A 14,140-nucleotide genomic window follows, 5' to 3' on the forward strand; every position below is an offset into this window, starting at 1 on the left:
GGTTCGCGGTTTTGCGCTGAACCTGTTGAAAAGTTACCTGAGTAATAGGTCCCAATACGTACGAACAAATAACATCTCCTCCGATACACAGACAATAATGCATGGTGTCCTGTAGGGATCAATACTAGGGCCTTTATTATTCATTACATATATCAATGACCTATCCGATATATATAATTCTCCAGATCTGGTAATGTACGCTGACGACACAAATCTTTTCTTTTCCTCCCGCTCATTACTCACCTTCCAAAGTATGGTTAACACTTATTTACTGAAGCTTCGTGATTGGTTACACGTAAATAAGCTTAGTTAAAATATAAATAAAACAAAATATATTCTTTTCAAGCCGATCAACACCGTGGAACGTTATTCTATACAGATTTATTATGATAATACACAAATCAATCAGGTTTCTTGTAAAAAATTTCTCGGTGTGTGGTTTAATGAAAATCTCTCTTGGTCTGTTCATATCTCAAAACTTGCTTCTGAACTAAGCAAAATTGTTGGTCTACACTTTAGGATTTCTAAACTCCTGCCTGTTTAGTTAAAGGTTTCCATGTATAACGCACTGTTTTTCTCAAAACTGTCACATTGTAATCTTGTATGGGGTACAACCAAGGTAAGTACAACTACGTCTTCAAATTACCATAAACTACTACTGCTACAAAAAAAGCCTTGCGTGCTATTGAGGGCTATTGCGGCGCACCACATAAATTACGTACACAACCCCTGTTTGTTGAACATAGCATACTACAAGCTGAACAAGTGTATTATCTACGGCTTTTGCAATACATACATAGAAACAGTTTGTACTCTATTGCTGACAGTACTATAGAATACAACCTTCGTGAGGTAAAACTAAGGGTACCGCGAACACGCACGAATTATGGTAAGCAAAGGCTAAATTTTCAAGTACCCAACGCCCTCAACAAACTTCCCTTTAGAGATGATTTCTTTTTATCTAAAACTGTGTTCAAAAAAAAAAAACGAAGCGACGTTTGATTGAAGGCGAAATTAAAATTTTAGAAAATGTGTCTACCGTTTCTTTATACATACGTTTCTCTCTATTTTTGTTGCGGACAAGCAACAATAGTTTGCTGCAGTTGCATGTTTTCGTGTCTTAATTCACCAGCCATGTACGCATTGTATTTGTACGTGTATAACTTTGTGCTTTGCATATTTGCTTGCAGATGTTTATATTTTTGCCGAATTAAGTTTCACTGTGCTCATTGTAGCGTTGTTTTGACATATTTGTCGGGCCTTCTATATATATATTTTTTGCATTTATATTGTTACTGCCAATGTATGGGTACCGGGGCCTCGTCAGGCCTTACTGCCTTTGGTCCCGGTCCCCTTTCTTCCTTGTAAAGAATAATAAACTTCACTTCCCTTGAATTCACTACATTAGGCATCCTCCGGCACGTCGTAGGTTAGTACAATTTCTCCAAAGAGCACCCCCACCTATACCCATAACTAACCACCCTACTATCGCGACTCTCTACGAACAATGGGAGATCTTGTTATCCAGCCCTGCCCTGGACGAACAGCTCCAACTGAACAGGGGCCAGGTGGCCCTGAAAGCACATGGAACCCGTGAAGAAGGAGCCGCCCCATCATGCGCTTAACGCGCTCCATTTTATTACGGATTAATAAAGTTCTTTCTCTCTCTCTCTCCTGTCGTCGCAGACGCCAATTTGTAATTTCGCGTTCTTGTGAGAATATCGCGCACACAAGGGCAACCTTGGTGCAAGTAACAGCCAGAACCGTTTGTAAACACTAAACGCTCATGAAAGGGTATAACGTCTATTTACAACACAGGAGCAAACGGAAGAAAACATTGTTGTAGCAGGCAAGAAAAAATGAAAGTTATGGTGTTGCTCTAAGTATTGCAGTGTTCTACGCCGCGTTAACGACGGGGTAATTCAGACTCACAGTGATTTTGCGAACACGCATTCAACCGGAGAGCAGCGTGGGCCCAGACGACGAGGTGGTTGCCGAGTACGCGGCCGTGGACGAACCGCAGAGCCCCTTGTCGGCTCTGTCTGCCACGCCAAGCTTGGTTGACGTGGCCAGAACAGTAGAAGAACGGGTCGCAGCTGCGTTATGCGGGAGACGTCGGCAGGGCCGGGTGCGCGATCAACACTTAGCAACGGTCGGCGGAGCCCAAGTTACGGGACAGGCCCCAGTTCTTTCGCCTGTATGACCAGTCAGCTCCATCCACCATGCACAGCTTGACCGTGGACCATCGCCCGGGGACATCTACGGAACAGCCCGGATCCTTGGAACAGCAAGACTGCCTCCTGGCCCTGCCTGGACACGCTCCACTGCCGCTTCACGAACCCGCCCCGCCTCCTTACCGCCAGTATTCTGAACCCGGCAGCGCACGCTCTTTTCCACCTGTGCCTCCCCCTTTTCTCTTCCTTCTCTTCTTCCTTTTCAGTTTGCCTCCACCTGTTGTTCCAGGCTGTGACTTCTTGGGCCTGTGTTGAATTTGTGTCAGAACACAAGCTGAACGTCGAGCGCATATCACAGGGCTTTAACTCACGATTTCACATCTGCGTATTTGCTTATGTTTTGTGCCCATTTTCGGCCAATCTTGCTAGATTTGAAGGCACCTCAATGGCTGACACGCATGCGGGGGATTTCACGCACTAGTGGAGGGGGAGGGGGTTTCATTTGGCATTGTGGTTGGCAGTGAGAGTCGCACTTGGCGTGTCTCCTTGTGTACGCATAAGGTTCTGAGTCATTGATAGCATGCGCATATGCAGCAGGTTATACAAAATGCTATTGCTGACTTTGACAGCCATCTTAGATAGTTTCAGCCGCCATTTTGTAAAATGCAAGGTCTGTTTCTCAAGTTTGTTTCATATTAGGCGTTCACCTGGAATGCTGTGAAATTTTTTCGCCTGCACGTTTCCCTGAAATCTGGCGGCGGATATTTAACCATTGCTGGAAGCCGAGTTTCGGGATGTGTTTCGTCGTCGATCAACGTGTTCAGTGCAATGCAGTGGGTTACCTGAGAGGATAACTGCTTCATCTAGCTGCCTCTGTTGGGCTGCCGTGGCCGACGGACTCGGTGTCATTATGTACGATTTTAAATTGTAAGATTTTACGTCCCGAAACTGCTCAACTTATTTATGGTGGACGCTGTAGAAAGGCCTCTGTAATAAAGTTCATTATGTGGTTTGCGAACCGAAAGCATGCTACACGAGCTTTTTTTTTATGTCTGCCTTCATACACATGCGGCCACCGCAGCCGGGAATTGAACTTCATGCTCAACAGCGTTACGCTATCGATTCTGAGCTGTAGCGGCGCGTGGGGACGATGTCACCGGCACTGAATGCGTTGTTCTTTATGCATACTCCTTCTTTATGGTACTCATAAAGCTTACCAACTAACGTTAGCGCCACTGTTCAACGAAAAAATAACATTAAAAAGATACGGCGCTAGATGTGATCTTAAAACCTATGGTGTTCGGTCGATAAAGTTCCGACAACCGAGTGCTGTAGGTTTTGTATTTGCATCTGGCACGGCATTTCTTAAATTTTTTTTCGTTGAATACCTTCTGTACAGCGCAAGGACAACAACGGGCAGAAAAAAGGAAACGCGAGCGAGCGCTGATTTACAATCGAGCTGCATTATTGAAAATATAGAACTATATTCAAAGGAAAAGCGAGGCTGTGGTTATCATGAACAAATCGGATAAAACGAAAGGAGAAAGCGCTAAACATCTGAACGATCATACTCCAAAGAAAGTGGAACATTGCCGAAATAAGTGTAACTATTGCAATGCACAGTTGGACTCTCAAAAAGCATTGGCTCTTTATCAGACAGAGAAATTGATGACTTACTTGCGCAATCACCTAGCTGACGCGTCGTTTGGGCTGATCGCATAATGATTCCAGCGCTTCATTTTCGGGTTTGTTCAGCACAGTGGTGTTCTCGAAGGCAGGGGAACAGCCACGTGTGCTTGTATGAATCACGCAGAAACTGTCTGCCATATTTCACGTCGCACACTTGTTCACGCAACCGATAATTCAGGTCTGTGTGTCCCGCGTCTTCATCTCTGTCCCACGTAACAAGCTGCGCAAAACGGGGGGGTGGGGGGGAGGGCTCGGTATAAAATCTCACGTCGTTTCTGCAAACTGGTTCCGATGTTTTACACCGCAAGGCCATTCGGGCTTAGAATGAGAGTAAGTCTTCCGCGGAAGCTGTAGAAGCTTACAGGGGCGGAAAACAACCTGCAGAACCACCTGTTTTCCAATACATTTCAGACAACACAAGATGTATTCTTTCCTTTCTGCAATGAACCAGTTAGTGCTTAGTCCAGCGCCTGCCCCCTGCACTTCTCTGTCTTGTGTTGCGGATTCTTTTTTTTTTGCGCTGCTTTTTCTATGAAGATCCCCCTACTGCCCAGTTTAACACTCTGCTGCAGTTCAGTACATGTTCAACGAGCCCTATTGCTTGTCGAAATCTTCACCCCTTCATTCCTGCGGTGTTGCCTCTCACCGCCGTGTGCATTTGCTGCACTCGGAGAGCGTCCTCGTATACGAAGGCGTCCATCTCTCCACCTTGACGTTCAAGTTCTCTGTGGCTATCTGTAGCCTTCTCAAAACCGTGTTCATCACCTCTGCCGCCTGCTTTGTTTCGGAGTGGCGGAAACTGGAGCGGTATCCACGTAAAGCTATTCCAAACTTGTCTATTCCAATTCTGCAATCAACACTCCGCGATTCCTCAAAAGGTTTTTTGAACCGACCCCACTTCGCCTCTCTTTGATGTGACGTCATGAAAACCGCAATAGCTCCCCATCTGATATGACGCTTACCCACTGATTATGCACCATAGGCCCAAACAAAAGAAAAATAGTTATTTCTTATTGGACGCCTTTTCGCCATCAGCCCTGGACTATTGGTAAAAAGTTCTCGCGCTGCACCCAATCCACCTGCCTGTCATGCGACGTCACAAAACCGCAAAACTCACCGTGTCAAAGTGACGAGTACGCGTTAAAGATGCATTTTTGTGCCGAACAGACTGAATCTTTTTTTTTTAATACCCGCCGGCTACCCCGTTCAAAAATGAATAAAAGATGGTTGCTGCCGATCGCTCAGGCACTGGCTATTGCCACCTGCCGAAGAGCTTGGCTTTATTTGAGTACAATAAAGCTTTTTGGTTGCCGTGTGACGTTTTGAAGCACTTTCGGCACGTTTACGACATCGCTATGCCAACTCTTCTTTGCTGAGGATTCGTTTTAGCGGCATTCTTAACCTTCCGTAACCTTCCGTAACGGCCAGCCGCCTCAAGCTAAGTAAGGGAAAGCGGAATAATCGCAGACGCCAGCGCCACCTTCTTCATCCGGTTATCAATTTTCAGTGCAGTGGCTCGGCCCCATCAAATCCCTCTCCACATCAGCGTGCTCCTCGCCTCTTGTCAGCCGATTAGATAAGATAATGAGATAAGGTCATTGTAGGCAATGTTATTTGTTCTTGAAGCAAACAAAATTCACCTCCTATGAAGGAGGAGAGCGTTTGATTGTTTTGTTCAGACAACCGCGCGGTTCAATGCCGGATGCTTGCGTCGGCGGTTACGCAAATTTGACTTCAGGAGATTGGAATAAAACATATTGGAGTAGTGTTACGTAATACGGCCTCTGGCCAGGTTCTTCAGTGACTGCCTTTACTTCAGCTGCCTGTCTCCCGCCGGCCAGGGTAGGCATCACTGCGTTCACGCTGAGTGGTGCAGGGGGACGGATCCCTTTGCAGAAATCTTCTGGAAGAGTGTTCGCTGGACGTCTCCTCCCAAAATGAAGAATATGGCCTTGAAAATTGACGTGATGTTCGTCACCACAATATACCCAACACGCATCGTAGTGTCCTCGAACTTGGACGGAAATTCTCTTTCGAGCTCCAGCTTTGAGTGCTCCATAAGCTGGTCCAGTCTCGCAGCATCTCGAACCAAGTCTTCGACTAAGAGTGCCCATAATTCCAAAATGCACTTGTTTAAGCCTTGACCCAGCATCCAGGTACGCCACGGTCATCTGGCCGTTTGAGTCTTTTGGTGCACAATTTTGTACAGTACAACCTTAGACTCTTACATTCTGAGATGAACAGCTTTAACTTTCCTGCTATCAGTTGACCTTGAGCGTCTAGCCTCGGCCGTTGAAAAGGCCGAAGGTGCTAGATTCACCATTTATTTTTGCTGCGAAGACGCACAAATTTAACAACCTTTACAGCTTCGTTGTTACTTAACGTAATACATGACAACATGAAGTTTGCGGTTACCTCCATAAGCATAGGCGGAAAGTTTTCACTCCTCCGTAACATCGCCGCCCACGCAAGAGGCAGCGTTTCTACAAGAATGCCCGCCTCCGTGCATAGCGTCCGCGGCCAGCGTTTCTCGGTAAACATTACGACTACTTACGCTCCAGTTTCCGGGAGGCGTGAGAAGAAGTCAGGGATCTTTGAATGCTATCGCGTCCCACTCTTAAAGGCGAAGCTAAAGCGTCCTCCAAATTTTGCCAAACGAATAGCTCATGCATGCCTAATGTAGCACTCTATAAAACTGGCGCCCTGGTAGAGTGCCGGTCAGAGAAATCCGATACCTTCCAACTTCTTAAGTTTTATCGCCGCGCAGTGTTCATGAAGGAGTACATTAGAACGAAAGCGAACAGCTTTCCGAATCAGTTCGTTACGCCGGATCAATCAGTTAAGCATGCATTTTCTCTTATATTGTGTAGTCCCTGCGCTTGACTGTCCATGCGCCTGAGGAGTCCTACATACACAGGTGGCGAGCTTTACTTTGTAGGCAATCTGTGCGGGTTCAAACTTTCAGTCAAGTTTATTTCTAACAACACCGAGTTGGAATTCCTTAGGCGAAAAGATGCCACAGACATCTTCAGAGTGCCCAAGGACCCATAAGGAGGACCTTACAGAGATCGCTGGTCCTTTTGCATGTGCTGTCTCCGCGCGCGACTCGTGTTATGTTTCCGCTGGTGCTTATACGGTGGAAAGTACTCCTCCTTCTCAGCGTCAGACAGATTCTTGCGATGTACCGACAAGCGACGCGCTCACTGTTGACTTTGTCAGTGGTGTTGGTATTGTGTTTGTAGCCGGTACACATTGCGACGTCCGCAGCAACGGTAGAAACGAGCTCGATGCAAGTTTGCTATTTCTCACTTTATATTCTTGTCGTCACCGCGGTGTTCAGTATAAAGTCCAAAACTCATATGAATAAGTGACTCATACATCGTGGATGCGAGAAAAAGCAGTTATCAGTGAGCCGAATAGTCCGGCGGCTTGATGGGCATTACCTTCCCAAAAACTGAATATTCAGTTTAGTTAGAGGCAGTCATGGGCACTTTACCCGTAAAAAGTATCAGCGTTACAGTTACAGTTAACTAAGCCAAGAAAGCAACTGCGTTTCAGTTAAATCTTTATCTTTATTTTTCCATCAGGTGCTACAGATGGAGGGGCTACGGAAAAAAAGCTGCCACTTGGCGGCTTGACGAGTCCGCAGACCTATATATAAGGCAGCGTCTAGACAGCACCACAGCATAAACAAGCGATAAACAAATCGAGACGCTTGATCAAAGCAAATAAATAAAATAAAAAGTCCTGAGCCAGATCAATCAAACACAGTCAACACAAAAGAATGAACAAGCAATAAGCGTATCAAGGCACTTGATAAATGCAGAAGAAAAGAAAAAGTCTTGAGCTAGATAAAAACAAACACCAGAATAGCTGAAATCAGGTTAGTCAATAAGCAAACAGGTCTCTAAGTGTAACAGTGGAACAACTAAATAAATCAAAATTCAGTGACTGATAATAGTTTAAAAGAGATGGCAGAGAGAAACACAAACGTTCCATACCAGAATTCAAGCGTGGTACAGCAACCTTCCAGTTTTCTCCACGTCTAGTATTGTAATATTTCTCATTTGTTTCTAAATGTGCCAAGGCATCGAGGCTACGAATATTTTTTTTTTCACTTCATATTTAAACCGAGCACTCAAACGGTAGCGGTATAGCTTGTGAGCTGTAATAACATGTGCCCTGTGAAAGAATTCTGCAGTGGTTGCATTATGACGAGCATTGTATACGTGGCGTAGATACCGTTTTTGCATATGGAATATTTTTTGTGTGTTAGAGAAAGTAGTTGTGCCCCAGACAAGTTGGCAATAGTTGACGTGTGGATAGAAAAGAGAATTGTAGACCAATTTTTTTGTTTTAGTAGAAAGCATGTACCGGAGACGACCGACTACACCGGTTATTCGAGCAAGTTTGGCTAATACAAAATTCACATGCGGTTCCCAGGACAGATTGGTAGTGAATAGCACACCTAGACATTTAAACTGGTCAACAATGTCAACAGGGTGAGAGTTTAAAACAATATCGGCATGAGGAGGAACAGGTTTATTTTTCGGCCGGAAGACAACTGCTTTTGTTTTATTTTCGTTAATCTTCATGTAATTGGATAAGGACCATTGCTGCAGTTTGATTATGGTATCATTGCAATCAGTGATAAGTTTATCGATGTTATTACCAGAAAAAAGTATGCTGGTATCATCTGCATATGTAATAAATTTGGCGTTCTGATTAATGTTAACAATGTCGTTTATGTACAGGTTAAATAGCAAGCGGTCTAATAATCTGCCTTGTGGAACACCACAAGGCAGTGGCAGCACTCGTGATCGCGTGTTGTTTATTTGGACTACTTGACATCGGTGAGATAAATATGATTGCAATAACTGTAATCCACACCCTCGTATACCGTAAAAGTCCAGCTTCTGCAGCAGAACATCATGATTCACCAGGTCGAATGCCTTAGAAAAATCGACAAATAGGCTGAGTACTATTTCCTTGCGTTCAAACTGAGTTAAAATATACTCTTTTTGGTGAAGCAGAGCTAATTCTGTAGACATATTCTTCCTAAACCCAAACTGGTGTTTCGTTATTATTTCGCAGCGATGAACAAAGTTTACAAGCCTACAGTGTATTATTTTTTCAAGGGGCTTAGAAAATATAGGTAAGATAGAAACCGGACGGTAATTGCCCAATTCATTTCGGCTTCCCTTTTTAAAAAGCACTACTACTTTTGCGGTTTGCATTTGCACTGGAAATGTCGATGTCGTCAAACATTTATTAAAAATATGCGTTAGAACTGGTGCAATGACATCTGCGACATACTTTACTGGTTTTACTTGGATTTCGTCAATATCTCTACTGCTGCTGTTCTTTAAATTTTTTATTGTTGAAATTACTTCCTGTACATTCACTGGCTGTAGAAATATTGATTTTTCATTCCGCGTACTGATATACTGACATGCATTTGAGGAGCTTCCTGGCGTACTAATATTTGTAAAAAAAAATATCGAAAGCATCAGCCAGTTCCGCCTCGTGCAAAACTTGGCCATCGATTGTTAGTTTAGAAATGCAGGTACGTTGGTTATCGCGATGCAATAGCGTGTTTAATTTGTCCCAGAGCAACTCTCTCGGCACATTTTTGTCGTCCACAAAACGTGAGAAGTACTCTTTACGTGCAGTACGCAGTTGTTTCGTTAGTTGGTTCCGATACCGTTTAAAGACGGCCAAATCATCAGGATTACGGGTGTTTAAGAACTGTCTATAGAGCTTATCTTTTGCTCTCATTTGTTGATAAAGTTCATGTGTGACCCATGGCTTTCGAATTTTTCTACTCTTTTTACGTCTTTTAACAGGAAAATGCGCATTGTACAATCTTTTGCAGGTATCTAAAGAAAACATTGTAGGCATTGTTAGCATGATGACTATTCAGTACTTCACGCCAGTCTGTTCGAAGCAGCTCATTCCTAAACGCGTCAAGAGCCGTATCGGTTACTGGCTGGTAAAAACTGTCAGCAGACGAACAGTTTACAGTGCGGGCAACTTGTAAACAAAGGAACACGGGAAGATGATCACTAACGGAACCTGATAGGACACCAGCTATTATATCTTGCGATGAAAGGTTTGTTATGAAGATGTCAAGTACTGACTCACATTCAGTTGTTATTCTTGTTGGCTCTTTAATAACGTTGTCAAATCCATATGACAAGAGAAGGTTGTTAAAATTTGTACTAGTAAGTGTGTTAACACCCATATCAATATTATAATCACCTGCGGCGATCAGCTTATACTTGTTTTCTACAACGAATGAAAGAAAGCCTTCATAAAAATCAAAAAATGTTGAAATATGCCCATTTGGCGGCCGATAACAGACCGAATATATTTCCTTATCTGCAATTAAAGTTAACACTTCATAGTCTGGAGTCACTATGCTAAATGAATCAAGCAGTTCACAGTCCATTTGTTCCAAAGTGAGAATTGCAGTGCCACCTCCGCGACCACAAGGGCGGTTGCTGTAGTACGTATAGAAGCCTTTCATTCTGAAAACGTCACTCTCGTTCGTGCTCCATGTTTCGCTGAACAGAATAACAGAAAAGCTGAAAGAAAATTTAGTGAAGAATTCTTCTAAAGAAAATATTTTGTTGCGGACAGATCTTGCGTTTAGGTGTACACATTTTAGTACGGAAGACCTAAAATTAGATACCATAATGTTCAGGTCATCTGGTGAGTAAAAAGTGTGCTCATACATCTTTGCCCTCTTCCCTTAAGTATAGCACTCAGTACACACTTGATTTTGGCTGAAGGCGATGAAGATCCTCAAGGCATTTAATATGGATTGCGTTTGCCCCGTCCGTCATACGCACAAGAACCTTCCCATGGGTATACCATACATATTTGAACTTGGCCTCTTTCGCCCAGTTTTTTGTTGCCAGAAGCAGTTCTCGGTTGTGCCTGGTTAAGTTTTCTTGGATGAAGATGTGTGGGTTACTGTCTTTTAGGTTGTTCTTCTTACTCAACCACGATTCTCTGATCGCCTGCCTTGTGAACCGCACGATTATGCCGGGTATCTTATCTTTCTGAGCGGGCAGCCTGTGTGCCGAGGCAATGTCCTGTTCAACGAGATGAGGCGCCTTGAGCTTATCGGCAACCTCATTCAATATCGTGAGCAAGTTTTCATCTTTCAGAGAAGCAACACCATGAACTTCCAAATTAAGCTGCCTATTTCTAAACTCAAGATCATTTACTTCTCGTCGAAGTTGCACCTGAGCTAAGTTGTGTTTATCCCTTTCATCCAGTTCTTGCATCTTCTTTCTGAGCAATCTAATCTCATTCTCTTGCACACCAATTGTGTTTTTTAAATCTTCAAAAATGGCAGACATGTGTGTGATAGATTCCTCTATGGCGTCCACTCGAGTTACGAGGGCTGGTAGGCTTTCAAGCTTCAGATTAATAGATGTAAGGATAGCCTTAATATCTGCATCGGTCTTGCTTTCGTCACTGCAGCTACCATGTGACGCCGGGCTCCGACAATCTTGGCATCGCCACGCTTTCTTTGCAGCGTCAGATTTTCCTTTGAAAGACTTTTCCGCCAGCCCCGCACATTTTCCGAAATGGTACTCGTGTGCGCACTCTGAACAAACTACGCGTCCTTCGCTCTCAAGAAAGACCACATTACAGGTGCAGCAGACGTTAGACATGGCTTTCACTGCGACAAGATGTCGCTAGAACCAACACATGAAAGTACACTACAGGTCTTTGGCAGGGACCGCAGTACAAGCACCAACAAGAAGAATGCGAGTACAAACTAACCTGCACAGTTTCGGTAGCAGAGTAAGTGGTTATGTTCGCTGGGTGCTGCTGCCGCTGCCAAATGAAACGCTTCGCCAGATGCTTCCGATATTTATATGGTCGATGGCTCCGTCAGGCGCGCAGGCGCACTGGATGCTAGCAGCGATGATAGCAGCAGTGATTTCGTGCGAAGCCGGTCGTGCAGTAGAGGAGGAGTAGAACGGTCACGAGTGGCAGGGGAACCCAGGCAGCCCGCCGTGTCCGATGGGGCCGGGCAACTTCAGACGATCCAGGTGAAGACCGCTCTCCGTCGTATCTGCACAGTTTCGGTAGCAGAGTAAGTGGTTATGTTCGCTGGGTGCTGCTGCCGCTGCCAAAAAATTACAGTTTCCAAAACAATTATAGTTTCCAAAAGTAGCTTGTTACAGTTACAGTTATCGTAAAAAAGTAACGTCGTTACTTTTCTGTTACTGTTTAAAACTTATGTAATAGATCAGAAATGAAAGGATAGGGTTTCTTCATTGAAAACGTACGAAGGCATGTGGGTGGTCAAAACTACACGTGGCAAAACCGTAGCCGAAAGGAACCTAAAGGAGGCACACTCAAGCATATCACCAACAATAGTTGTGTACGCCTCATTTTGTTGCATTAAGCTTTTCGTTAATGCCCCCTTCGTGTCCAGGAATTTATTTTCAATACTCGCTGTACCTTGGGATGAGTTCTTTCTCAAAGTATACATCCGAGAGCTTCTCCCTTTTAATGGAGAATACGTCGCGTCCTTTACTGAACCGACGTTCACCGGTGTGCCTGTGGAGTTACCGTATTCCGTTGGATAAAGATCTTGATCGTGGGAAACTACTCCAGCTCGCTGAGATCAGTTCCGCGATCGTTGACCCACTGTTGCACCTCGGTGGATGAACCAGAGGCTTGAGGGAACTGAAAAAAAATAAGTCGCCTTAGTCGTGTCCGTCACAGGTTGCTGGATTTTCATCGCAAAATGCTTCGAGCCCACGGCACCCTTCTTCAAGAAGGTCTAAGGCCGCAGCCCTCCGCTCTTCCATCATCTAGGAGAGGTTGAACTTGGGATGCAAAAACGCAGCCAGGGTCAGATGAGGATTCTCCAGAAGATGAGAAAGCATGTATTGACAAAGGTTACAGGAGCAATGTATGACCCTGATGCAAACATTTTACTTCGAGGTACGAGTTCTTCATAAAACGGACTATCGGTAGTACGTAGATTTCGCTCACCTTTTCGTGACTGCCTCCTGAAGGGCGCTAGCAAGGCGTGTGCAGTACATGAGCGGCGGGAGGGATCGCTGGTACCGGAGCAGAGGGTCTAGCTTTGGGTACCTGACGCCCATGTGCATATATTGCTCGCTTTGCAAGATATCTAGCGCATTTGCCACAGCATACATCGCATGGAAAAATTGAGAAAGATATCAATGTACTTAATAATCTTAATAAAATAAACGAAATATACCTTCATTCGTCAATGAAGAGAGGTTCTTCTTGTTGCAATCACGGCAGCGAAAGTACGTCAAATCACCCTCCCTTTCCGAGCTTCTTTGGTGAACTTCACGTCATTGAACAACGAATTCCATGGTGTTGCATTTGGCGCAGAGAGCTGCATTCCCAAGGCTGTTTTTGCGGCTTTGGCTGCCTGCACAGGCTGGGCTTGTTTTCTCCAAACAGTCTTCAGTTTTTCAATAACAATTCTCGCAATGTCGCCGTAGGCCACGATGTTAGGCACTTTCGGCATCGCCCGAAACGACGAGGTTCAGTGGGTGCTCGACGCACGTCCTGTGCCGTGGCAAGTGGATCTCGTGATATGAATAATTGTTTGAGCCAATGTATAGGCACATCAGTGATGCCATTTGCGACGCCATCTTGATCATGTTCAGCTGCATCTCCCAAGACCCTGCGTCACGAAACGTGTAAATTCCGAACAAAAAGTTAGGGCGGAAATGAGCTGTTGGGGGTCGAACATTTCTATACAGCATCAATATCATCTGCCGCCATAGTTGACTAAACACTATGAAATAAAAGCGCAAACCACTAAGAAAAGACCAGGGGCAGGACAGGGCGCTCACTAAATACTGCCGTTTTAATAAACTGTTACAAAAAGACGAGAAGCAAGTGAAGGATAATTTGATTAAAAAGGAAACACAAACACGACGACTACCCAGGCAGACTGTGGTACGCTTCTACTATTAAAAAATATATAACTCAATAATGGGCTTAAGAAAATGCAAGATGTCTTATTAAAAGAGGCATTGCTGAAATCAAGTGGAATGTTTATACTGCAGCCTAATTTATTTCACTTTTGGGAAAGATTAGGATATTGAACATTTTGATCCTCAGTGTAGACAATAAAATTAAAACAGGTACAGCTTTGTAACCAACCTCAAGGCTTTCAAAAAAGTTTGAACCGTTGTCCGTGATGACGATGCATATCTTGTGCAGAAACTTGTACTGCTACCTTGTACTCCACAAATAAT

At 44.3% G+C, this 14,140-nt stretch overlaps 1 pseudogene; it reads right to left on the reverse strand.

Annotated features, from left to right (window-relative positions):
• Positions 1-12,334: 12,334 nt before the first annotated feature.
• LOC142583746 (uncharacterized) lies at positions 12,335-13,401 on the reverse strand (annotated as a pseudogene).
• Positions 13,402-14,140: the final 739 nt, after the last annotated feature.

Source organism: Dermacentor variabilis, chromosome 5, assembly GCF_050947875.1.
Source record: "Dermacentor variabilis isolate Ectoservices chromosome 5, ASM5094787v1, whole genome shotgun sequence".
Taxonomy (NCBI): domain Eukaryota; kingdom Metazoa; phylum Arthropoda; class Arachnida; order Ixodida; family Ixodidae; genus Dermacentor; species Dermacentor variabilis.